This window comes from Balaenoptera physalus (assembly GCF_965194825.1).
Source record: "Balaenoptera physalus genome assembly, chromosome: 11".
Taxonomy (NCBI): Eukaryota; Metazoa; Chordata; class Mammalia; order Artiodactyla; family Balaenopteridae; genus Balaenoptera; species Balaenoptera physalus.
This window is the reverse complement of record NC_138896.1, coordinates 44,731,961-44,759,428: the sequence shown is the minus strand read 5'-3', so window position 1 is coordinate 44,759,428 and position 27,468 is coordinate 44,731,961. Positions and strand designations below refer to the sequence as shown.

The following is a 27,468-nucleotide window of genomic DNA, read 5'->3' as shown; positions in this document are numbered from 1 at the left end:
CTATCAACTGCAATTTAAAGAAAACGTTAAATATAAAAATCTTGTTGAAAATTCTCTGTCCAAACCCTGAGCATCTCTACAATATTAAAAAAACAGGAAATATTTTCAACTCATTTTTAAGAGTACCTCAATTTCTCTTCAAAGTAAACATGAAAGGTTATATAAGGCATAACTATATATCTGAAATTTAAAACAGAAGAGTATCTTATTTCCCTTAGAAGTTCACTGGGAAATAGGAATATTTGGAGATGTAAACGATTCATAAAAATGAACTGATATGTAGGAAATGTCCAATACTACACAAGCATTTACTGAGCTTCTACTATGTGCTAGACATTGCTAATAACCAGGGTTAGACTCTTTTCAAGAAACTCACTACCTAGTAACGGAGAAAGACAAAAAAAATGAACTCTTATTATAAGGAAACCAGAAAGGTTGAACTTTACTATCTTGAAGAAAGTGGGGAACTAGTGAAGGATTTTCAGTAGGGGAGAAAAATGGTAAACCTCATAGACTGGTTAAACTACCATCCACTCCCCTTCTCCCGCTTGCCTACCTTTATTACAGAAGCTAGGAATGGTAAAAATTCACATTCCAAGCCTCTACTGCAATGAGGGATGGCCACATTGATACAGTTCTTGCCAGAGAAATGCAAATCTACTTGAAAAGGCTTCTGGCAAAGCTTTTGATTTTTTGATATCCAGGGCTTGTTCCACCCCTTGCCTTCTTGCCTTAAATCCAGCATGTGTAAAACTGTGCCAGTCATGCTATAACCCTAAGGGAAAGGCCAAAAGCATCCCAGGTCACACAGCAATGATACCATTGAGCTACTCAAGCAAAGCCTGAAGCCATCTCCAGAGTTCTTGTTATTCAAAATGATAAGTCCATTCAAGTGATTTAAGTTGGGTTTTCTGTTATGAGTCTGAATGTCTTCTTGACCAATAAAAGTTATAAGAATAAATGAGTATTTCACAATGGCCATTTCTGAGTTACTGTGGAGGATGGATTAGGAAGGGACAAGAATGAAGGTAGTGAGACTTGTTATGAAGTTATTATTGTACTCTAAGCAAGAGAAACAAGGGCAGTGATGATAGTGAGGAAAATATAGATTCAGAGATACTTAAAAGGTGAGAGAGAAAAGGCAAGATAAAGAAAAGGTTTCAAATATCTTCTAAGTTTCGAGTTTGAGAAACTAGGTGGATAGTCATGCCATTCTCCAAAACAGATATGGTGAGGCATAAGTTCAGCTTTGGACATATTCAGCTTGGATACCTATGGGACAACACGTGAAAATGAAAAGGCAGTTGACTATGGATCTTGAAGTCAAGAGTGAGGTCTGGATTAGAGAAACCCAGATTTGAGAGTACTGTCAGATACAGAGTACTGTCCAATAGAATTATAATGTAATTCTAATTACATATGTAATTCTAAAGTTAAAATAAACAGATGGATTTAATTTTAATATTTTATTTAACTCAGTTTTTCCAAAATATTATTTCAACATGTTATCAATATAAAGTTATTAATGTGAATGATTTACATGCTAAGTCTTTAAAATCTGATGTGTATTTTATACTTAAAGCTCATCTCAATTCATCTGAATGCCTTTTTCATCACAAATACTTGATCTATACATATATTTCATAAAACTTACAGTTGAAAAAAGTAGATTCACATACCCATTCTGTTCCAAACACATTTAAGTTTGCCAGTACCTGAAAGAAAATTTTTCCTTTACTTTTTAAATCCACACTGGAAAAATCCTGTTCATCTGTTTTAAAAAAATTGATTTGCCTTCAGAGCAAAAGCACATCAGTTTGAAAACTACATTTGTCCAAGTTAAGTAAATTCAATAAATCTTGTGTCAGCTCAGTATTGCTAAAACTGAACTCAGAGTTACTGGGTAAATTGAAAAGCAACTCTAAACTTATCAATAAGTAACATTTTTCAAATTTTTCTTGTAGTTTTTGTAGTAAATTTACCTGTCAAAAACAGTTAAAATCTTATGCATACCAATTCATATTAGAAAAATGTGTAAAGTTATTCTTTTATTTTTAAAAGTTTCAATTTCAAAATAAATTCTAGAGGCTTCCCTAGTAGCACAGGTAAGAATCCGCCTGCCAATGCAGGGAACACGGGTTTGAGCCCTGGTCCGGGAAGATCCCATGTGCCGCAGAGCAACAAAGCCCACGTGCCTAGAGCCCATGCTCCGCAACAAGAGAAGCCACCGCAATGAGAGGCCCACGCACCGCAACGAAGAGTAGCCCCTGCTCACCGCAACTAGAGAAAGCCTGCACGCAGCAATGTAGATCCAACGCAGCCAAAGATAAATAAATAAATAAATATTAAAAAAATTTTTTTCTTTAATAAATAAATAAATTCTAGTACTTGTCTAGGTAGCACAAGTAGGCTTTTTCCCTTACTTGGAGCTTCAAATTTAGATCATTCATATTCTGTGTAATACTGAGCAGAAAACAAACCACCCAATTTTCTCTTTGATTATTAATTAAATATTTGGCTAGCATTTCTGTTGTTGCAAGAACATCCTGAACTGGTGTTAACGGTACAGTAAGTTTTGTAGAACTTTTCCACAAGTCAACCAACTGGCAGAGTACACAAATCACTAAATTCATTGTCTTTTAATTTGTTCAGCAATCCTGTAAGCTGATGTTGGCTCATAGCACTTAACACCTAACAACTGTACCCATGACACTATCACAGAGACCATTTCGGAAAACTGAGCACAAGTACTCTCAAACTGTATCATACAGTGGAATGAAGAAATAGGGGAAACACCAAGCTCATTTAAAAATTCCAATGAAATCTGACTTTTGACCTAACCTAGCTGGAATGCCATTTATTGTGACAAGAAGTAATTTTTTCTCATCTAGATGAAACTCTTTTGATAATTTAAAGATTAAAATATAGCTATACAGACCATGAATTGAAATTATTTCTTTGTAAATTTTTAAGTCCTATGAGACAAAATGCACTCCAAGTATTACTTGGACAGCACATTTTCTATTACATAACTCATCTAAAGAAAAGCACTTGTAATTTTTCAGATTTTGAATCAATTAATCTTTAATATTGTTAAAAATTCCTGTATTCTACAAGCAACATTTGGTGACAACTAAAGACTCTGTACTTTTTTTATAAGACTTTTTAGGCTTTAACTCATACATTTCTAACAATTTCTATAACTGAAATAATGAACTTTACTATCCATCTATCTAAAACTCGTTCTTTTTCATGCAAAAATCCAAGCTGTTTTATATCTGGCCAAACTTAACTCAATCCTCTTAAAAATTGTTCAAAAAAATTCTGTTGGACATTTCATTGTGATTTCAGGCGACTAAATTTCAATTCTTTTTTGACTTTTGAAAGGTAACTTCATTTGCTCATTCATCATGCATTTGCTGGAACTGTCTCAATATTGTTACTTTACTGTCTTATTTTTTGTTAAATTATAGCTTGTTTTTCTCTGCCACAACAAACTGCAATCGTCATTCACTGTGAAATCTGCAACATACCTTCTTCCAGTCTTTGTTTACTGTCCCAGTTGTAGGACTAGCTTCTGCAGTTCTACTTCTTTTTCAGTATGCCTTCATTTTAAAATTTAAAGTTCGTTCATATTCATGTCTAAACTAGAAAAATAATAAGTAAAACAAGTATATCAATTACCAATTATTTACAGAAGTAATCACTGTAATTCCTGTTGTCAGCATAAAATATTCAGATAAATACACTACGTTACATTGATTCATAGGAAAAAATAATTTACACTGAATCCAACACCAACTCAATCAGTGATGTTTATATGTAATACCAGACATAGCACATGGAGTCTGACAAGCACACTCCAACAATCACACCTTAAGCAAGATAACAAAGTTAAATGTATTTTTAAAAAAATAAGCCGAGTTCAACAAAAATATTTCACACTGCTTTTTTATGTTTAATTAAAATTAATTTAAAAATTTACTTTCTTAGTCCTACTGAACTCATTTCAAACGCTTAATAGCCACATGTTGCTAGTGGTTACCATATTAGATAGTGCAGATATGGAAATGAGAAAGACAAAAGTCACAAGGCTTGCAGTTTTTATTCCATTTCTCTTTTATTTGATATAACTTCCAGGGCTTAGAAGTTATCTGGGTTATATTACACTTTCGTATCCTCACAAAAAATAAAACAAAGCAAAAATGGAATTGTTGGATGTTCTGTATAGGATTCCCTGAAATATGTATTTGGCCCACTCTAGCAGACATGGACCAACCTCTAAAAACCCATTGCTCCTAAAAACAATCAACTTTATCTCTTTGGAGAATGTCTTTTAAACAGCAACGTGCTGAATAAAGTTTAACAAATGGCTTTTGAAATAAAAATGTATGTATATAAAAGATGTGCAGCATACAACTTATAAATGATAAAATCATACACAATACTCTTTTCTCTTTGGCCGTGCCACGCGGCTTGCAGGATCTTAGTTCCTGGACCAGGAATTGAACCCAGGCCACGGCAGTGAAAGCGCCAAGACCTAACCAGGGAATTCCCACAAAATACTCTTTATTGTATGTTCCATATAGCCAACTGATTCTCATAGGCTTTTGTTGACTTTTGCCGAACTCTTGTATCTGTAGCTAACCTGTGATTGCAATTTGACCAGGATTTTACAAAGGGAGTTGCATCCCAATCAGCTAACTCTTTTCCCAACAAACTTATTGTCATTAAATCTGATATATGACCTACTGTTAAACTATTTCTCACCCTTGTACAAATTATGTTCATTACATTGAAACCTCTTTCAGCTTCAGCACTATTGACTGCAATGGTGCTAACTATCTTTTTAGCTTTTTGTACGGTTGTAGGAATTGAAACATTGTTTGACTTTACATTATTATTTACAAATTCCCGAAAATCATTCAAATCAATTTCGAATTTTAAAATTTCACACAAATGAAATAATTTTTTTCACCAGTTATCCATGGTGAAGTTATTTCTTCATAAGGCCATGTAGAAGGTTCTAGCAAATTAAAATAATTAAAAATACTTTCATCATGTTTCCTGTCAGATAAAAGACATAAGTTCATGTGTTGAATTATATTTTCTAGTAACATGTTCCTAGGAAGGGCATTAAATTTATTATTTTTATTAAATGGAATATCTTTAAACTTATCTGACTTAATCAAACCTTCAATTTGAGATTCATGCTTTCCAGAACCAATTTTAAAATTTTCCAAGGATTTTATGGTGCGTTTGATCAATTTTTGTGCTTTCTGAATGTTAGTTGAGCTTGACTGTAACTCAGTTGAAAGTAGTGAAAATTCTTCAAGAATGTCAATCATTAAGGCAAGGTCTTGCAAGAAATTAATGTTAGATAATCTCTTTGCCAAACCAGAATGAGAATGAGAAAAATGCATATATAATACAGGATGTGCACACCATACAGCAGTAGCAGCTTGTAAACTACATGCCGCCCATCTTGGTCCCATTATCCGGCCAATTTTAACAATTTCAATTTCAAGATCTTTAGCTACATTTTCTAAAAGCTTGTTTTGACTTTTATTAGATTGATGATAATTAGAATAAATTTTGTTGAGAAATATTTTAAAATGATTCACCTGTTTTATTTCAGATATTGAATCATCAAGGGACAAGTGCAATCGATGGTTTAAACAGTTCCAAATAATGATTTCAGGAAAATTTTCTAACAACTTTGTAGCTACTCCAGACTTTCTTCCCAGCACTGTATTAGCACCATCAGAACAAAATGCAATTAAATTTGCTTTCAAATATTCATTAGTGAAACCACAATCATTTAAAGTACTCAATAATGTATTGAAAATACACTCTGCTGTGGTTGACGCCAGTTCTTTTAAAGCAACAAATAACATAATAGGTGCAGGAGTCGACTGAACTGTGCACTGGAGATAAATCACGAGGGTCCTTTTCTTTGAAACTGTGGATGCCTCATCAATTATAATACAGATTTTGGCATTTTCTTCTATAATATTCTTAAATATCGTCATCTTCATTTCTTTTGCAATATGCTCTGCTATTCTTGTTGCACTGTATCGTGTATTTAAACAACTGACCTCTCCATTTTTCTCTTGTAATTCTATTGCCCCTTCAATATCAGATAAAGGTCTATTGTGTTTTATTAAACTATAAACAGTATTAAAAACTTTCACAGTAGCATCAATATTTTTATTATTTTGTTTATGCACTAAATTAGAAACAGAGTCATTAATTGATTCCTTTAACAAATCCTGAATTTTACCATGGGCTTTAGAAACATCATGTTCCCTAATTTTTTTTCGCAGAGAAGCTTGTCTAGTAGTTTTATTACTACCGTTAGGGGTTACTAAATATGCAATCCACTCCTTGGACACATGGACATGCTTTTCTGCTTTCAATCCCAAATGCCGAACTTTTGAGCAATCCTTACATTCTAATTTACCTTCTTTTATTTCAAGCCATTTGTACTGTTCTGTAAACGTAAGTGCTTGTTTTTCATTCCAACAATCTGGAAGCACAAGATTATCCATTTCTTCCTTTGATGAACATGATGGCTTTTCTTCAATGATTGGTTGTTCAACATATTTGAAATTTGATTCCTTAGACTTAGACAATACACAATAGTTTTTCTTCCTATTGCTACTTTCTGTGTCTGTTTTCACTTTCTTCACATTTAAAAAATGCAATAAATCACCCTGTCGTTTTGGCATTTTAGGGAACAAAATCTGAAAAATAATTTTACACATGTAAGTAAAAGTCATGATAACACTTTTAGGGTTAATGTAAAAACTTCTGTTAATGATTTCTTTATATAATTTTAGAAATAAATTTTAAACTAGAATACTTACCTTGATTTTCAGTTTATACCTATAACTTCAATATGACTTGCTATTTCTTGAAAAATGCACTATCAGTTTTTAAAATTCTATAGCCAATAATAATGTCACAAAATCTGACTGAACTTTTGATGATCACCCAATCCAACAGAAAAGTTGCTCATATGATTTACAAGTATAGTTCTACTGTGAAGAGTGGTTGATACTTTCATTTACATTATTAAGAAGAATGTAAAAAAAGATGTATATCAGAACTCCACTCATTCATCAATGATAACATCAACATCTTTGTTGAATCAATGAAGAGTTTTCAAATACTGCAAGATTTCCTCAATTTTTTGTATAGCATAGAGTCTAGTAGTTAGAGACATATGTTTTTAGGCTTAATCTGCATTAACATTTCATCCATCACTTCCTTCCGTTTAGACAATCAACAAATAATAAATCACACCCTGCTCTGTACAATAGTTTGCCAATTACCTCGCTGTAAACACTTCCATCTTCCTTCAGGAGCACATTGTTATACCATATTTCTACCACACACTACAACAGATGTAAATAACCTCAAGTATGTAGGTATTAGGGTATGAAGAGTTTTGAGCATCTATTACCTTAAACATAATGATAATCTATTTACTTTTAAACTTTTATATACTTGAATTTTTAAATTGCTGTATAGCTGATTTACAATGTTATGTTAGTTTCTGGCATACAGCAAAGTGATTCAGTTATATATATTCTTTTTCACATTCTTTTCCATTACAGGTTATTACAAAATACAGTAGGACCTTGTTGTTTATCCACTTTATATAGAGTAGTTTGTATTTGCAAATTCCTAACTCCTAATTCATCCCTCCCCTATCTTTCCCCTTCAGTAACCATAAATTTGTTTTCTATGTCTGTGAGTCTGTTTCTGTTTTGTAAATAAGTTCATTTGTATCATATTTTAGATTCCACATATTAAGTGATATCATATGGTGTTTGTCTTTCTCCTTCTGACTTACTTCACTTAGTATGTTAATCTCTAGGTCTATCCATGTTGCTGCAAATGGCATTATTTCATTCTTTCTTATGGCTGAGTTATACTTGAATTTTTAATAACGGCTATGTTTAACAATCAGCTCAAATTTAACAAACAATTCTTGCAAGCCAGTTCAATCCACCTCCAGCACATACTGCACTTAATGACACAACTGAAGAAACACAAATATAATATACTTACATCACTATGATAGGTGCTACGCTCTTTATCATCACCACAGACCAGATCAATGTATTCAAGAACAGGTCTTGATGGTCCTTCCTAAAAAGGAAGTCAGCAAATTTACAAGTCATTAACAATCATTCAAACCAAATGTGCCTTTACAATCACTAGGGTTTTTTTGGTTGGAATTAGCAAGAATTCCTGTGAAGAGGTGGCCTTACCGGTGGTGCAAAATAATCAGAAACAGAACCAGCAGAGGTAAAGATTCAGAGAAGACCAATATGCAATGACGACAAAACACAAAAAGAGCCTAAATCTATATAGAGGAAAAAAGCCATGTACTCCTTTGGAAATGGGAAATAGACCAGGGATAATGTTAAAAAAACACAGATATCATGGTACAGTATTTTTTAACTGGGATGGTTATCAATAATCTTTTACATATCTAAGCTCAAAAGCATGGAGTTCTTTGATATCTCTGCTTCATCCTCCATATCCTTACACAACCAAGTATCAAATCTCTTCAATCTTTTCTTTACACACATACTACCTTCAACATAGACCAGACCTTAAATACCCAAGTTGAAAACCTAGATTTTATTTTACAGGCAAAGGAATCAACTAGTAGTGTCAAGACGGGAACCACATTAAAGCTGTGCTTCAAGAAGATTAGGAAACAGGACCTCCCTAAGACTCCATGCTCCCAATGCAGGGGGCCCAGGTTCGATCCCTGGTCAGAGAACTAGATCCCACATGCCATAACTAAAGATCCCATGTGCCTCAACTAAAGATCCTGTGTGCCACAACTAAAAAAAGATCCTGCAGGCCACAACAAAGATCCCACATGCTGCAAAGAAGATCCCACATGCCTCAACTAAGACCCAGCACAGCCAAATAAATAAATATTCTAAAAAATAAAAAATAAACTTGAACTGGTAATTATTTAAAAAAAAAAAAAGAAGATTAGGAGAGTATGAAATGTGGGATGATCAGTTAACAAGAAAACCAATGCAGACAAATGGTAATTTAATACTAAAGCAGAGTGAGGGCAAGGAGAATAATGAGCAAGTGCCCTCTTCTGTATGTACACTGCACTTCAGGAAAATTTACACCAAAGATAAGAGCTCTTTCTGTACTCCCCAACTTTCATTATTCCTTTCTTTCAGCATATTGTGTTTAGTTTGGGGCTTATGTATACGGCAGCATACAAAGAGGATGCTGTGCCATAATGCAGACTGAGGCTGGAAAATAAGATTTATACAATAAAACTAAGAAATCCAAACCAGAATACGTCAAGTAGTAACATACTTCTTGATAAAAGATATAAAAAGAACACAAAAATATTTTTGTATCTGAGAACCCTCAAGCAGAGCATTGTACCCAGTAGCATTTCATCTTTTTTGGATGGTACTATAAAAAACATAGTAATAAACACATCCTGATGGAACCCAGCATAGGATGGGGTGAGAGGAAAGTAATTCTGATCTGAATGTAGTTTAAAGTAGAATTAAATGGTTATTTTTATGTGGCACCATTTAAATGCAACAGGAATATTTTTACTAGATTCTTCTCGTACTGCAATTTCACTCAGTGCATATAATTCATTTCTTATGGAGCTGTCAAATCTTCAATCCTCTAATTGTAAACAAGGCTATTTCTAAGAGGTTCTATCAAGCTGGATGTACACTACTCTGGATGCAAAGATACACAAAATTCTCTATATTTAAAATAAAATTTAAATTAAGATTTCTAAACCTCACCTGAACACAAGCTGATATATTAACTCAGTCAGAATTTACAACGTGATTATGCATTTAATCCTGAGAGTATGACACAAAATTACACCTATTTATTTCTCCAACCTTAATTTTGTAGAATCCTACTGTTTTTCAAAATAAGGCACACAAATCATAAACACTTGTGTCACGCCTAGCTAGAGCTGCACAAAACACCATCAAGGTCATCGTATCCTATTCATTGTCTTTATACCACGGTCAGGAAGAACCTAAATTATTTTTCCTAATGACCCCTGCAATCCTCTTTCCAAATGTTTTTCAGTACAAAAACAGACATCATGGCTCTTCAATTTCCACAGCTACATCGCTTACTCCTCACCATATGGGGAGGCAAAGTCAGCATACAATCCTTCTTGGTATCCCCAAATTAATAAAAGTTCCAAGTGTCAAGAAAAGAGTACCACATGCACTATTGTGGGGAAGAATGTCAAGGAAATTATCTTGATCTTATAAAGAATTTCTATATGACCTTACTAGAACATGAAAATAATGTTACCACAATCTTTAGGGAGGGAATTTTGTTTGATTTAAAAACAAGTCATTTGCAAGAGGGAGGAGATATGGGGATATATGTGTATGTATAGCTGATTCACTTTGTTATAAAGCAGAAACTAAAACACCATTGTAAAGCAATTATACTCCAATAAAGATGTTTAAAAAAAAAAGAAAACTGAAAAAAAATAAATATAAAAACAAAAACAAGTCATTTACATGGTTGCCTTAAACCCACAGCAACTAAGAAACACACAAACATTAAACAGGCAAACCTTTAAAAAAGATTATACACCTTCAATAGCAAACCTCAACTAACTACAATATTCAAAAAGAGTAGTTCACAATAGAAATATTCACTAGCTAACTAAGATCCTACTTTAAGCAGAGCCTTTATAAAACTTTAACAGTGTGGGGTGGAAATTATCCTCAAATGTATCATAGCGCCCCCTTCAGTTTTTGCAACCAATGTTTTACAAAGTGTGTTCACAGTTTCATACACCCCTGCATTTGCACCAACATGAAGATTCCTGGGCCCCACCTCCCATTTCTGATTCCATAGGTCTGGAGTGAGGTCCGGGAATCCACACACTTCTACTTACTCATGCTTGAAAACTACTGTCCAAAGGGAATAAAAACAGAAAGATACAGGATGCTCCTGGTGATACGGGCCCTTCATTGTGAACCTCGCCTGCTGGACTGTGCTGTAACAGGATGAGCTCAGAGCTTAGTGAAGTCTTCAAGCCACCCGCCTTCACGTTATGGAGACACCCAGGCTCAGAAGTTGAGTTCCTGCAGCCCTTTTGGTTTTCTACCTCATTCCTCATCACTAGCCGCCCCTTCTCCCTAACCTGTGTGCTATCTTTTAGAAGTTACTCTTAGTCTCATTTCAAAACAGTCTTAGGAGACCACAACCCTGCGCACATGAACGGCTCTAAGTGCAGGGGGAGGGGCGAGATTCAGGGTACAACACGCACCGCAGGCCACAGGCTTTGTGATGCCTACTGGGGCTGCTCGGTCACCTCTTCGGGCAAATTCCCTACGCCTATGCCCTGCTCCACAGTGTACAGTCCCTATCACACATTCACACACGTTTGCTGCATGATGAACGAACAGGTGAGAGGTAATCACATCACGGCTTATCACGCATTGTCTCTGACTCGGAAAAACCCGAATATCGTCGCTACTTACACTAGCAAACTGAATGCCATCTTCATTTTCCTCCGGTGTTGACTCGGACGCCTCAGGCCCAGCTGGAGGGACACATTCCATTATCTATAAAAATAAGCCAAAACACGGTTATCTAGACAACCCCGCACTTACAGAAAGAGATTTTTCTGAAGGTAACTAAGAAGAAAAGCTCTCGCGGAGACCTAACGGAGCCCCAGCCTCCGCGAGCCCGAGCTCGCGTCCGTGGACCGCAGGGGCCCCTCCGCATCCCTTCTCCCAGAGGAGCAGGGAGCACGCTCCTCCAAGAGGCAGTCGGCCTCGGAACCCACGCCGCGCCCGCGCCGAACAGCGGTCCCCGAGCCGGGCCGGGCGGCCATTGTTGCTGCGGGGCCCTCTCCCCAAGGCCCACTAGGTCCCCAGGCCCCAGACTCTAGGCCCCCAGACCCCCAGGCCCCCAGTCCGCCAGGCCCCAGACCCCAAGCCCCCAGGCCCAAGGCCCCAGACCCCCTAAGCTCCCCAGGCCCCCTAAGCCCCCCAGACCCCAGGTCCGGTCCAGCATCCCCCGGACTCTGCACAAGGCCGGGCCCAGCCCGCTACTCACCTCCGACCCTGGGTCTCCCATCTTCCCGCCGCCGCCGCCACCGGCGGCGGAAAGGACTGCAAAGCGCTTCCCGTGAGCAGCGGCCCAGTAGGCCCGTGAGCCGTGGCCTCCCTCGCAGAGCCCCAGACACCCTCGCCCGCCGCGCGGGCCGCTGGGACCTGTAGTTCCGGCCGCACCGAGACCGCTCCGCGCGTGGAGGGGCGCGGGAAGACTGAGCTACTGCGCATGCGCTCCTCGAGAAACTTGTGCCGCTCAAGTGGAATCATTAGGTGACCTTTCTCTCCCAACTTCTCTCTCTGTTTTCTGTTTTAGAACAAAATTGTGGTTTAGATAATAGATCAATGGTGTTAAAATGCTTTCTAGTGAAATAGTGACCAACCGTTTTCTTTAAAAAACACACAAACGATTGTTAATAGATAAAATGTGTGAAAACAGGTATTATCTGAGGACATGTAAAGCTTTTCCTCCGTTCCCCGTCAGCCTAAGATAACCTGTAGTCCGACGAACCTGTATTCCCACAGAATCACCTGTATGATTCTGACCCTGGCCTGCAGTGAGCGAGGCCATACAGCGGAAGAACCTCAGGAGACAAAGGAACGGAGTTATGAGATTTTAAGGAAGGGTGTAGGTAGGTGAAATGTCAGTGAAACTCTTCTGATAGGGTCAAAAGCAATTATAGGGCCGCGTGTGAAGAGTTCAACATTAGTTCTGGACTGCAAAGGTCTTGGTAACTTGGGAACTACAAGTTAAGATAGTTACTAAATGATGTATCCAGAAACCCCTGTGCCAGGTGTGAGATATGAGGCTGGTTCTCTATATCAAAGAGACCAGCCAAGAGAGGGGTATTTCATTCTTACTGATACATTTTCAAAGAACAAAGTGTCTCATACTCTGATTTTAGAGAACAAAGTTTCTCATCGAGCAAATAAGAAAACAGTAGTTATCAAAGTCACTTTGACTTTGTGCCGTATTTCTTTGGTAGAGATATTGTCCCTTGTTAATGTTTAAGCTGACTTTATGTGTGTGTGATATTTAAGCCCAGCAGACATTTAATTTCTCGTCGGAGGTCCATTTTAGCCGGTCTAAATGAGCACATGGCATTATGTTTATAGGTGGTATTAGATGCAACTGTTATATTCTTTGCATTTTCACGAAGTGCACTAAAACTACAGGTGCATTTGTTCCAACTAAATTTGGGGCTTGTAGAGGAAAGTTGAGAACAGGAGGGACCTACCATGATGATCTCCCCGAAAACCACAGGTAAATTAACCATTTCTAAATCCCTTAAATGTCTAGGAGAGGTTTGCATTTAAAAGATTTTCCTAATCCGCTGGTTAGAGTTTAGTAGAAACGCACTGTTATAGGTTGCCATTGGGAGTTTTTCAGTTAAGCTCTTGGAAAACAGCAGCAAATATGTGCCTAGAGCCCAAATGTGCTCATGCCCTTCATTTCGGTAATTGTTGAGGGGGTGGTCTTTTCCATTTAAGATATTCTAATAGGTATGTAGTGATATTGCATTGTGATATTTTTTAAAAATATGTATTTATTTATTTGGTTGCACCAGGTCTTAGTTGCAGCCGGTGGGTTCCTTAGTTGCAGCTCCAGGGCTCCTTAGTTGTGGCATGCATGTGGGATCATGCATGTGGCATGCATGTGGGATCATGCATGTGGCATGCATGTGGGATCCCTGACCAGAGATCAAACCCAGGTCCCCTGCATTCGGAGCACGGAGTCTTATTCACTGCGCCACCAGGGAAGTGCCCTGCATTGTTGCATTGTGATCTTAATTTGCATTAACCTGATGACTAATAACGTAATAATGTTGAGCATCTTTTTATGTGTTCCTTTGCCATCGGTATGTCTTCACTGGTAGTGTCTGTTAAGACCTTCTGTCTGTTATTTAAATGAGTTATTTATTTTCTTATCGAATTTTGAAAATTGTTTATTCTGGGTACAAGTCCTTAACAGATATGTGATTTGCAAATATTTTCTCCCAGTCTGTGGCTTTTCTTTCCATTTTCTTAAAATTGTCTTTCAAAGGGAAGTTCTTACATTTGATGAAGTCTAATTTATCAATTTTTGTGTGTGTGTGTGGTGTATCTAAGCAAGATTACAAATATTCTCCTTTGTTTTCTTCTGAAATTTTTAGAATTAGGTTTTAATTTTAGGTCTGTGGTCCATTTAGAATTCATTTTTGTATATGTTGTGAGGTATGCATATGTATATACCATTGTTCCAGGACCAGCTGTTGAAAAGAATAGTTTTCATTTGAATTGCCTTTGCACCTTTGTCAAATACCAGTTGTCCATATTCATGTGGGTCTGTTTCTGAACTTTCAATTATATTCACCTTCTATTAATGAATTTATCTATCTTGACACCAGTACCACACCGTCTTGATTACTGTAGTTTTGCAGTAAGTCTTGAAATCAAGTAGTGTTAGTCTTTCAGCTTTATCTTCTTGTTTATCTAATTGTTGTAGGTGTTTAACTTATCTCAGCAATGTTTTGTAGTTTTCACTGTCAGATGTTATCTTGTATCTTGTATTTTGTATCTTGTTATCTTATATATCTTGTCAGATTAATTGCTAAGTATTTCATATTTTTTGTGGTATTGTAATTGGTATGATTTTTCAGATTTCAATTTCTGATTGTTCATTGTTATTACAGAAATAAAACAGATTTTTCTCTAGCTTTATTGAAATATAATTGACAGATAAAAATTGTATACATTTAGGTGTGCAACATGATGTTTTGATATTATTACACATTGTGAAAAGATTACCACAAACTAATTAAGATATCTGTCACCTCACATAGTTACCATTTTGTGTGTGTGCGTGGTGAGAACACTTAAGATCTACTCTCTTAGCAAATTTCAAGTATACAATACATTATTGTTAACTGTAGTCACCATGCTATCTATATTAGGTCTCCAGAACTTACTATCGTATAACTGGAAGTTTGTACCCTCGGACCAACATCTCCTCATTTCCCCCACCCCCACAGCCCATGGTAGCCACCATTCTGCTCTCTGTTTCAATGAGTTCATCTTTTTTAGATTCCACACATGAGATCATGTGGTATTTATCCTTATGTATTTGGCTTATTTCACTTATCATAATGTCCTCCAGGTTCATCCACATTGCTGTAAATGGCAGGATTTCCTTCTTTTCTAAGGTGGAAGAGTATTCCACTGTGTATGTGTACCATATTGTCTTTATCCAGTCATCTGTCAACAGACATTTAGGTTGTTTCCATGTCTTGGTTATCATAATAATGGGGCAATGAACACTGGAGTGCATAATCTCTTTGAGATACAGATTTTATTTCCTTCGCATATATACCCAGAAGATATATGCTAGATCGTACAGTAGTTCTATTTTTAATTTTTTGAGGAATCTCCGTACTATTTTCCATAGTGACTGTACCAATTTACATTCCCACCAACAGTGCACAAGGGTTCCCTTTTCTCTGCATACTTGCCAACCCCTATTATTTCTTGTCTTCTTTATAATAGCCATCTTAACAGGGGTGAGGTGATATCTCACTGTGGTTTTGCTTTGCATTTCCTTGATGATTAATGACATTAAGCACCTTTTCATATAACTGTTGGCCATTTGTATGTCTTCTTTGGAAAAATAAGGTCAGGTCCTTTGCTCATTTTTAGATTGAGCTGTTTGGTTTTTTGCTATTGAGTTGTATGAGTTTCTTATATATTTGGATATTAATCTCTCTTAAAAGAGATTTGGTTTATGGTTTACAAATATTTTCTTCCATTCTGTAGGTTGCCTTTTTGTTTTGTTGATAGTTTCCTTTTCTGTGGCAGAAACTTTTTAGTTTGATGTAGTTCACTTGTTTATTTTTGCTTTTGTTGTCTGTGCTTTTGGTGTCATATCCAAAAATATCATTGCCAAGACCAATGTCAATGAACTTTTCCCCTACATTTTCTTCTATTAGTTTTTCAGTTTCAGGATTTACATTTAAGTCTTTAATTTAGTTTGAATTAATTTTTGTGTATACAGTAAGATAAGGGTCCAATTTTATTTTTTTTGCATGTGAATATCCAGTTTTCCCAACACCATATATTGAAGAGACTATTCTTTCCCCATTTTGTGCTCTTGATGCCCATGTCAAAGATTAATTGTTGATATATGGGTGGTTTTATTTCTAGGCTTTCAATACTGTTCTGTTGGTCTATGTGTCTGTTTTTATGTCAGTACTATATTGTTTTGATTACTATAGCTTTGTAATATAACTTTAAATCAGGAATTGTGATGTCTTCAGCTTTTGTTCTTCTTTCTCAAGATTTCTTTGGCTATTCAGTGGCTTTTGTGGTTCCATAGGAATTTTAGGATTGTTTGTTCTATTTCATGAAAATGCCATTGGGATTTTGATAGAGATTATAATTGAATCTGTAGATCACTTAAGGACATTTTAACAGTATTAGTCTTACAATCTATGAACAGACCAGTGGAGGTGTCCCATTTGTGGGGGTCTACATGTGAGGTGTCCCAAGGGGCTGGTGGGCAGGCCTCCTGGTGGAGTCTGTCAGTCAGTAGGATCCTCAGCCCTTTGTTGAGTCTGAGTCCTGGTTGCTGTAATTCCCATCTCTCTTCCCTGCACCCAGCCTCTCCCCTATCCAGCCATGTCAAATACTTTGCGATTCTGGGTAGGCAAGAAAAAAGTGGGCCTCTTAGGCAGCGTTCAGCATGGCTTGGGTGGGCCAGCTCATTCACTACCTCTCACTTACCCCCATGGGAGAAATCATGGGCCAAGGGGGTTTCTCTTGGCACTAAGCTGTGCCACCTTGGGGGAGTGGTGATGTGGGTAAAGTGAAACTGTTCTTACCATCTTCAGTCCATCTATTCTTGGATTTTTTTGTTCAATGTTGTGCTGGAACCTCTCTGCTGGACCCCTGGGCTCCCACAAAGATAGTCTCATCCATGGATGAAGATGATGGTAGAAAACTCCTATTCTGCCATCTTGCTGACCCGACAGCTGAAATACAATGATTTCTGTAAATTGATCTTGTATCTTGCAACTTTGCTGAACTCATTTTTTAGTTCTTTTTTTTTACACTTCTTTTACTTTTTAGTTCTAATACCTTTTTGGAGATTCCCTTAGATCATCTGCATAGATAAACTTGTTGTCTATGAATAAAGACAGTTTTTCTGCTTCTTTTCCAATCTGAATACCTTTTATTTATTTATTTTTAAAGACCTTGCACATTCCACTGACTCTTTTTTTGGTTGCACCAAGTCTTAGTTGCGGCAGGCAGGCTCCTTAGTTGTGGCTCGCAGGCTCCTTCTTTGCGGCTCATGGGCTCCTTAATTGAGGCTCACGGGCTCCTTAGTTGTGGCATGCATGTGGGATCTAGGTTCCCTGACCAAGGATCAAACCCAGGCCCCCTGCATTGGGAGTGTGGAGTCATCCACTGCACCACCAAGGAAGTCCCCTGAATACCTTTTATTTCTTTCTTTGGTTTATTGAACTAGTTAGAAACTCCAAAATAATCTTGACTATATGTGGTGAGAATGAACATTCTTGACTTGTTTCTGACTTTAGAGGGAATGCATTCAGTCTTCCATCATGAAGTATAATGTTAGCTGTAGGTTTTAACTGCTTTGTTAATTTTCAGATTTGGGAATTCCTGGGACACGTTGACTTTTTGACCCTATATTTGACTATGACCAGGGAACAGGAGCACTGATATTTGTTATTGATCCCCAGGATGATTAGCCCTAGCCAGGCTCCACCTCACAGTGACCAGAGCCCACAGAATGAACATGGACATACACTTCCAGTAGATGGTCTATCAGGTGACCACAAAATTGAAACCCAGAGAGCAGACAATGACGTTGCAGATACTGAATTAGAAAAAATTCACCTCAGCTCTTATTTGACAAGCATATATGATCATTCAATATATGAAGCTTTTTATTTTTTTATTTTTAGGTTTTTTAAAATATTTTTTAAAAGTCTACAAATAATAAATGCTGGAGAGGGTGTGGAGAAAAGGGAACCCTCCTACACTGTTGGTGGGGATGTAAATGGGTGCAGCCACTATGGAGAACAGTATGGAGGTTCCTTAAAAAACTAAAACTACAGTTGCCATAGGATCCAGCAATTCCACTCCTGGGCGTATACCCAGACAAAACTCTAATTTGAAGAGATACAAGCACCCCTGTACTATGTAAAGAAGCCATCAGCCTAGAAAATGATTTTCTCCCTGGATTTTATACATTAATAAGAAAAAAGCAAATGCTTTTTATGTTTTCAATGGGATTTATTTATATTTAAGTAAAAGTAGCAAATGTTAACATAAGTTATTTCCTTAAGAATATTTATTTTGTACAACCACATTGTTATCAAGCAACATTTATGGAATGTTCCTGGGTCCACAGTACTGGACTTTTTAACCATCATATTCATCCTCCTTTCTAAGTTTGAACATGGCCTTGTGCACTGAAGAAGCATGGCTTGACATTGTACAGTTGTCACGTGTGACAACCTGATATCAAACGAGAAGCCTGTCGATAAAGAATGTTTTACCTTTTATTCATTTACAAAATGGTATTTGTATATGTGTGTGATTACTAAACCCATATGATTTTGTTTTCAATTATTTTCTCTTCTGATACTATGAAAACAAATCCGTTAAAACTAAGCAATGTAGCAGTTTGATGTTTTGTATTATACATGCATATTTAATATACTTTGGGCAATAAAAAGTTAGAAGCGTGTAAACAAACAAACATGAAAAAAGATTTTTTAAAAAGTTGATGCATTGTTTTAACAATCACGAAAACTTGGGTTTATTTCTTTTTCAGGAGCACAGTGGAATAGTTTAATATTAAAATAAAAAGGTCTTGCTGTTCTCATTTTTTCAGATTCTTATTTTACACAATTTTATGTAACAGAATAACCCTGTAATCTTATTGCCAAAACTCTATTACTTCGTTAGATATGATTATCAGATTTTAGGCTGATTTTGCTGTCATGTTTGTGAACATTGATTATTTCACTGTTTACTTTTCCAAACATGTGCTTATACTAAAGATCCAAAAGCTAAAATGGAGAGTCATTGGTAATAATAAACGTACAGGGATTGATTAGGACAATGATGAATCTTAGGGGTTAAAGTTTTCGTTGCTAGGATAAGAGCTCTGATTGTCCTGTTAGGTTAGCTGTACAAAGGACTACTTTGGGGCAGGAAAGTGCATATTTCCAAGAAACCATATTGCATGCTCATGGGCCTGCTAGAAATTCTCTGGTTTGATGCGTCACTGATACTGAGGGTGAAATCTACATGCAGCTTCTTCACAAGCTTGTGCTCCATCAGGGCGGCCCAACGATGTCACAGGTGTCTCCCAGCCTGTCACTGCACCTGTCCCTGTGCTCACTGCCAGGGAGGCTGCAGAGTCTCCAGCAAAATCCAATGTTAGATTTTCAACTGAAGGTGCTTTTGTTTCAGGTAACTATAATACTTATAAAAAGCAAGTAAAAAAAAAAAACAAAAACAGAGCAAATTTATGTTAGAGTTCTTATAGTATTTTAAACAGTTTTTAGGTAATAATAATATGTTATAATAACAGTATGAGTTATTTATCTTTGTGTCAACTACAAACTTTTGCTTAAAAATACAAAATTGCTAATAAGAACAATTATTGTTGAGGTGACTTAGGAATTATTTTATGATCTATTCAGAAAAATTCCAGCACAGATAACAACTAAAATATTTAACATATATTTTTATCTCACAAGACTTTTAAAAAACTCAAACACACAAAGGAAAATTAATGATCCCCACATACCCATCTTAAAATATTATCAACAATTCTGTTTGTCACTCTTTGGTAACACTTATTGATTGTTTAAGTATCAGGAAATTTCCCAAATCTGCCTTGCCTCTGTCATATATATATCTTCTTTATCCATTCATCTATCAATGGACACTTGGGTTGCTTCCATATATTGGTTATTGTAAATAATGCTGCAATTAACATAAGGGGTGCATATATCCTTTCAAATTAGTGATTTTGTTTTCTTTGGAAAAATATCCAGAAGTTGAATTGCTGGAGTGTATGGTCGTTCTATTTTTAATTATTTGAGGACCCTCCTTACTGTTTTGCATAGTAGTTGCACCAATTTACTTTCCTATTGACAGTGTACGACGGTTCCCTTTTCTCCACAATTTGTTATTTGTTGTCTTTTTGATAACAGCTATTCTGATAGGTGTGAGGTGATCGCTCATTGTGCTTTCGATTTGCGTTTCCCTGATGATTAGTGATGTTGAGCATCTTTTCATGTGCCTGTTGGCCATCTGTATGTCTTCTTTGGAAAAATGTGTGTTCAGGTCCTCTACCCATTTTTTTTTAACATCTTTATTGGCATATAATTGCTTTACAATGGTGTGTTAGTTGCTGCTTTATAACAAAGTGAATCAGTTATACATATACATATATCCCCATATCTCCTCCCTCTTGCATTTCCCTCCCATCCTCCCTATCCCACCCCTCTAGGTGGTCACAAAACACTGAGCTGATCTCCCTGTGCTATGCAGCTGCTTCCCACTAGCTACCTGTTTTACATTTGGTAGTGTGTATATGTCCATGCCACTCTCTCACTTCGCCCCAGCTTCCCCTTCCCCTTTTCGTGTCCTCAGGTCCCTTCTCTACGTCTGCATCTTTATTCCTGTCCTGCCCCTAGGTTCATCAGAACCTTTTTTTTTTTTTTTAGATTCCATATATATGTGTTAGCATATGGTATTTGTTTTCCTCTTTCTGACTTACTTCACTCTGTATGACAGACTCTGGGTCCATCCACCTCACTAAAAATAACTCAATTTCATTTCTTTTTATGGCTGAGTAATATTCCATTGTATATATGTGCCACATCTTTATCCATTCATCTGTTGATGGACAGTTAGGTTGCTTCCATGTCCTGGCTATTGTAAGTAGAGCTGCAATGAACATTGTGGTACATGACTCTTTTTGAATTATGGTTTTCTCAGGGTATATGCCCAGCAGTGGGATTGCTGGGTCATATGGTAGTTCTATTTTTAGTTTTTTAAGGAACCTCCATACTGTTCTCCATAGTGGCTGTATCAATTTACATTCCCACCAAAGTGCAAGAGGCTTCCCTTTTCCCCACACCCTCTCCAGCATTTATTGTTTGCAAATTTTTTGATGATGGCCATTCTGACTGGTGTGAGGTGATACCTCATTACAGTTTTGATTTGCATTTCTCTAATGATTAGTGATGTTGAGCATTCTTTCATGTGTTTGTTGGCAATCTATATGTCTTCTTTGGAGAAATGTCTATTTAGGTCTTCTGCATTTTTGGATTGGGTTGTTTGTTTTTTTGATACTGAGCTGCATGAGCTGCTTATAAATTTTGGAGATTAATCCTTTGTCAGTTGCTTCATTTGCAAATATTTTCTCCCATTCTGAGGGTTGTCTTTTCGTCTTGTTTATGGTTTCCTTTGCTGTGCAAAAGCTTTTAAATTTCATTAGGTCCCATTTGTTTATTTTTGTTTTTATTTCCATTTCTCTAGGAGGTGCGTCAAAAAGGATCTTGCTGTGATTTATGTCATAGAGTGTTCTGCCTATGTTTTCCTCTAAGAGTTTTATAATGTCTGGCCTTAACATTTAGGTCTTTAATCCATTTTGAGTTTATTTTTGTGTATGGTATTAGGGAGCGTTCTAATTTCATTCTTTTACATGTAGCTGTCCAGTTTTCCCAGCACCACTGTCTTTTCTCCATTGTATATTCTTGCCTCCTTTATCAAAAATAAGGTGACCATATGTGCATGGGTTTATCTCTGGGCTTTCTATCCTGTTCCATTGATCTATGTTTCTGTGTTTGTGCCAGTAGCATAGTGTCTTGATTACTGTAGCTTTGTAGTATAGTCTGAAGTCTGGGAGCCTGATTCCTCCAGCTTCGTTTTTCTTTCTCAAGATTGCTTTGGCTATTTAGGGTCTTTTGTGTTTCCATACAAATTGTGAAATTTTTTGTTCTAGTTCTGTGAGAAATGCCATTGGTAGTTTGATAGGGCTTGCATTGAATCTGTAGGTTGCTTTGGGTAGTATAGTCATTTTCACAGTGTTGATTCTTCCAATCCAAGAACATGGTATATCTTTCCATCTGTTTGTATCATCTTTAATTTCTTTCATCAGTGTCTTATAGTTTTCTGCATACAGGTCTTTTGTCTCCTTAGGTAGGTTTATTCCTAGGTATTTTATTTTTGTTGCAATGGTAAATGGGAGTGTTTCCTTGATTTCTCTTTCAGATTTTTCATCATTAGTGTATAGGAATGCAGGAGATTTCTGTGCATTAATTTTGTATCCTGCTACTTTACCAAATTCATTGATTAGCTCAAGTAGTTTTCTGGTAGCATCTTTAGGATTCTCTATGTATAGTATCATGCTCTACCCACTTTTTAATTGGGTTGTGTGTTTTTTACTGTTTGATTATATGAGTTCTCTGTATATTTTGGATATTAACTCCTTATTGGGTATGTCATTTACAAATATTCTTCTCCCATTCATTAGGCTGCCTTTTTGTTGATAGTTTCCTTCATTCTTCTTCTTTTTTCTTTTTCTGTTCTTTTCTTTGCTCTTCTTTTGCCTCTCTTCCCATGTGATTTGCTGACTCTCTTTAGAGTTACATTTGGATTCCTTTCTCTTTTTTGTGTGTATCTATTATAGATTTTTGCTTTTAGTTACCATGAGGTTTATATATTTTATATATACATGTGGTTATTTTAAGTTGATAGTCTCCGAAGTTCAAACACATTCTAACAGCCCTGCATTTTTACTTCCTCCCCAGCGTGTGTCATGTTTCTGACATCATATTTACATCTTTTTGTTTTGTGTACCCCTTAACTACTTATTGTGGATATAGATGATTTTGTCTTTTAACTTTCCTACTAGCTTTGTAAGTGGTGGATATACTACCTTTACTGTATGTTTGCCCTTACCAGTGAGATTTTTTCCTTTTGTAATTTTATATTTCTAGTTGTGGTCTTTCTTTTCCACTTAGAGAAGTCCCTTTAACATTTCTTGTAAATGTTAGTTCAGTTTAGTGGCACTAAACTCTTTTAGATTTTGCTTGTCTGGGAAACTCTTTATCTCTCCTTCAAATCTCAGCGAAAGCCTTGCTGAGTGGCCTATTCTTGATTCAGGTTTCTCTTTTCATCACTTTGACTATATCATGCCACTCCCTTCTGGCCTGCAAAGTTTCTGCTGAAAAGTTGGCTGACAGTGTTATGGAAGTTCCCTTGTGTACAACTAATTGGTTTTCCCTAGCTGCTTTTAAGATTCTCTCCTTATCTTTAACTTCTGTCATTTCAGTTATAATGTGTCCTGGTGCGGACCTGTTTAGGGTCATCTTGTTTGGGACTGTCCATGCTACCTGGACATGGAAGTCTGTTTCCTTTCCTAGGTTAGGGAAATTTTCAGTTATTATTGCTTCAAAAAAGTTCTCTCCCTCTTTCTCTCTCTCTTCTCCTTCTGGGACCCCAACAATGTGAACTTTAGTATGTTTAATGTTGTCTCAGAAGTCTTTTAAACTGTCCTCATTTTTTTTTATTCCTTATTTTTTTCCTCTTCAGCTTGGGTGATTTCCTCCTCTCTGTCTTTCAGTTTGCTGATCTGTTCCCCTGTATCATCTAATCTACTGTTGATTCCTTCTAGTGTATTTTTCATTTAAGTTATTTTATTCTTCAGCTCTGTTTGGTTCTTCTTTATATTTTCTAAGTCTTTGTTAAACTTCTCACTGTGTTCATCCATTCTTCTCCCAAGTTTGTTGAGCATCTTTATGATGATTACCTTGAACTCTTTATCAGGTAGATTGCTTATCTCCACTTCACTTAGTTCTTCTTTGGGGGTTTTATCTTGTTTCTTCCTTTGTCACCTCATTTTGCCTAATTCTCTTTGTTATTTGTATGTTATTTGTATGGTATGTAACCTAATGGTAGGTTGGTTACATTTCATGATCTTGGAGAAGTGGCCCTTTGTAGGAGTCATCCTGTGGGGCCCAGCAGCACACTCCCCTCTGGTCACCAGAACTATATGCTATAGGGATGCCCCCATGTGGGCTGAGTGGGCCCTCTATTGTGGTGGGGCTGACTACTGTGGGTGCCCTGGTACACAGGACTGGCCTCTGGTCCAGTTGGCTGCCAAGCCCTACCTCCTACAGAAGCTACCAGCTGTTGGTGGGTGGGGCCACATCCTGGCACAGCTGGCTGCAAAGCCTGGGGAGTCCTGGGGCTGGTGCTGGCCCACTGTTGGGTGAGGCAGGGTCCTGGCAATTCTGGCTGCAGGCCCGGGGTGTCCCAGCTCAGCTGGCTGCAAGGCCCAGTGAGTCCTGGGGCTTGTGCCAGCCCACTGGTGTGTGGTGCGGGGACCTGGCATGCTGGCTGTGGGGCTTGGGGCTCCCAGTGCTGGTTCTGGCCTGCTAGTGGGTGGGGCCAGGTCCCTCTTCAGCCTGAGGGGGTCCGAAGACTAGGGGTGACTGGCTGGTGGGCAGGTAAGCCCCAGCGCTAATAGGCTAGAGGGAGGACTCCAAAATGGTGCTTACCAGTACCAGTGTCCTTATGGTAGAACGAGCTCCCAAAAGTGGCTGCTGCCAGTGTCTGTATCTCCAGGGGAGTTCCAGTTGCCTCCTGCCTACCCTGGAGGCTGTCCAAGGTCAGCAAGTGAGTCTGACCCAGGCTTCTTTCAGATTGTTGCCTCTGAGCTGGGACTTGGAGCGTCTGGGATTCTGTACATGCCCTTCAAGAACGGAGTCTCTAATTCCTACAGCCCTCTGGCTCTCCTGAACGCAAGCCCCGCCTTCAGAGCTAGATGTTCTGGGAGCTTATCTTCCTGGTGCAGGACCCTAGGGTTGGGAAGCTTGAAATGGGTCTTGGACCCCTCACTCCTTGGGAAGAACCTCTGCAATTGTGATTATCCTCCTCTTTGTGAGTCACCTACCCGGGGATGTGGGTCTTGACTGTACCACAACTCTGCCACTCCTACCCTTCTTGTTCTGGTTCCTTCTTTATATCTTTAGTTGTAGAAGGTCTTTTCTGCTAGTCTTCAGGTTGTTCTCATAGACAGTTGCTCTGTAAACAGTTGTAGTTTTGGTGTGCCCCGTGGGAGAAGGTGAGCTCAGGGTCTTCCTACCCTGCCATCTTGGTGACCAGGAAATCATTTAGATCAGGATTTCTCAACTTTGGCAGAACTGACATTTGAACTGGGTAATTATTTGTTGTGGAGGCTGTCCTACATATTGTAGGATGTATAGCAGCGTTCTGGGCTCCTGTCCACTAGATGCCAGTAGTATCGCCCAGTTGTGACAACCCAAAATATCTGTGTTTCCAAATACCCCCTCTTTCAGGGGCAGGGGACAAAATCCCTCCCACCTTGTTTGAGCACTGCTGTATTAGATCACCTTTAAGTTATATGCATATGTAATATTATGGTAGAGATTATGTAAACTGGGGCAGCTTTGGACATTTCAGGAGAAGGCTGTTAGACCACTTAGTGGGATGTTATAGAGGTGATCTAATATTCTGTAATTCTTATAAATAAAATTTTCTTTAGCTCTCGTAAGAAAAAAGCAAAAAATGGAGAAAGGTCAGAGAGATTGGCAACATCAAGCTCTATGCAGAGTGCGAGCTGCTAGCAAGTTGAGGGCAGTCTCAGGAGTGAGAACAAATAGATGACAAAGGAGGCAGGATGGGATTTAGCTCTTGCTTTCACAGAAATGAATCTTAGCAGGGAAATGGTTGTCCTTTCAAATGCAAGCCAGTGGCAACTTCGAGCTCAGTCCTTAGTGGAGGGCACAGTCTACCAGGGCCCCTGGTGGGGTTGCTGGGCTTCCTGGTTGTATTGGAATTTGTAGAAATCTACATGGTTTCACAGTACCTATTGCCTTGCTTATAGTAATGGGAGGACAGTTGTTTTTCCAAAGAATACTTTTGAGGGCAGGGGGAGGAAGGGTATGGTTTGCCTGAATAAATGTGTTCACTTTAGGCTCCTATTAGTTAAATGAGCAAGAAGAGAAAAGCATAGCAGCATTCCACCAGGTGGTGCTATGTCTGACTCATTCACCAAGCATGGCTGAATTAGGTTTTCTGTGACCCTGTCTCTCCCAGTGTATTTTCTCAGTCCTTTTGAAATAATTTGGATTGAGCTATACTTCAAATGAAAGATATCTGCTGGTTGAAAAAAAATTTCCATTCTAGTGTTAATCTCTACTTCTGACTCAAAATATATGCATTTCTATTCCAAGGATCTATCTTGACAACCAAGATCAGGCGCAGAAGGCGCTAGAACATATTATATGCATAACAAAAGATTTCTCCCTTTTTTCAATTTTAATTAATGCTATCGCCAGGTGATTTGATAATACTGCGACTGGCAAGTACAAGCAAAACTGATATAAAAACTTTTTAACTTTAGTTTCTTCAATACTCTGCTGACTGTTATCAGAGATGAGTTTCATACCTACCCTCATCAGCCTGGGATATAAAAAAGGCAGAGGTTAGGATATTAAAATGCTTTGCAGAGCTCTGAAATACAATAATGTGCTCCAGAAGACAGCCCTATGACCTGGAGGTCTGGTTACATGGCATTTAAACAGGGAACTTGGCCATGATACACCAGGACAACTGGATAGCCTGACATCAAAATGAGAAGTTCTATATATTCAATATCCTGTGATGAACCATAATGGAAAAGAATATGAAAAAGAATTTTTATATATGTATAATTGAATCACTTTGCTGTATAGTAGAAATTAACACAACATTGTAAATCAACTATACTTCAATTAAAAAAACAAAACAAAATGAGAAGTTCTAAGGGCTCATTTAAGCAATTATCTCTTAACTGGGAAATTGTGAGATTCACCATCTACTGAAATTTTTAATCCCTTGGGGAGAAAAAGGATACAAATATGTTTATCTTTTATAAATCTTAAGGTCAGCCTACCAGTATGTATGAGCCAAGAGAAAGAATTCCCCTGCAGCTCTTATAAGTAGGTTTTTTGGTTATTTTGTTTTGTTCTTTTAAAGAAGAGAGACTATTATTGACCCTCAGCAGAGGTAGCCTTAATTGAATAGTAACATACTAAGGGACCCTCAAGGAGGATGGGGCGGTAGTTAAAACAGTGGGGTGGTGGTGGGGGTCCACATCCCATTTAAAACATGGTCAGAAGAAAAAGACAAGTGACATGGTCTCAGGCGAAGAGCAGGCAAAATGGAAATCAAAGATAGAAGTAAAGAAAATAGAAGGAAAACCTGCCCTCATGTGTTTATCATATACGTCTGTTTATCAATTAAAATATTAACAGTGCAA

General features: G+C 37.6%; 1 protein-coding gene across 2 annotated transcripts in view; it reads right to left on the bottom strand.

Annotated features, from left to right (window-relative positions):
- BEND6 (BEN domain containing 6) overlaps positions 1 to 27,468 on the bottom strand; it is a 76,133-nt gene that overhangs the window by 6,965 nt on the left and 41,700 nt on the right. The window contains exons 7-9 of one of the 2 annotated variants that reach the window (XR_014251099.1): positions 12,121 to 19,599; positions 11,541 to 11,624; positions 3,540 to 3,647 (exon numbers count right to left, since the gene is read on the bottom strand). The exons of the other annotated variant lie outside the window; for it this stretch is intronic. The gene's annotated coding sequence lies outside the window, so the exon portion shown is untranslated. Of the gene's footprint in view, positions 1 to 3,539; positions 3,648 to 11,540; positions 11,625 to 12,120; positions 19,600 to 27,468 lie in introns of those variants that run through there. 2 annotated transcript variants of the gene reach the window in all.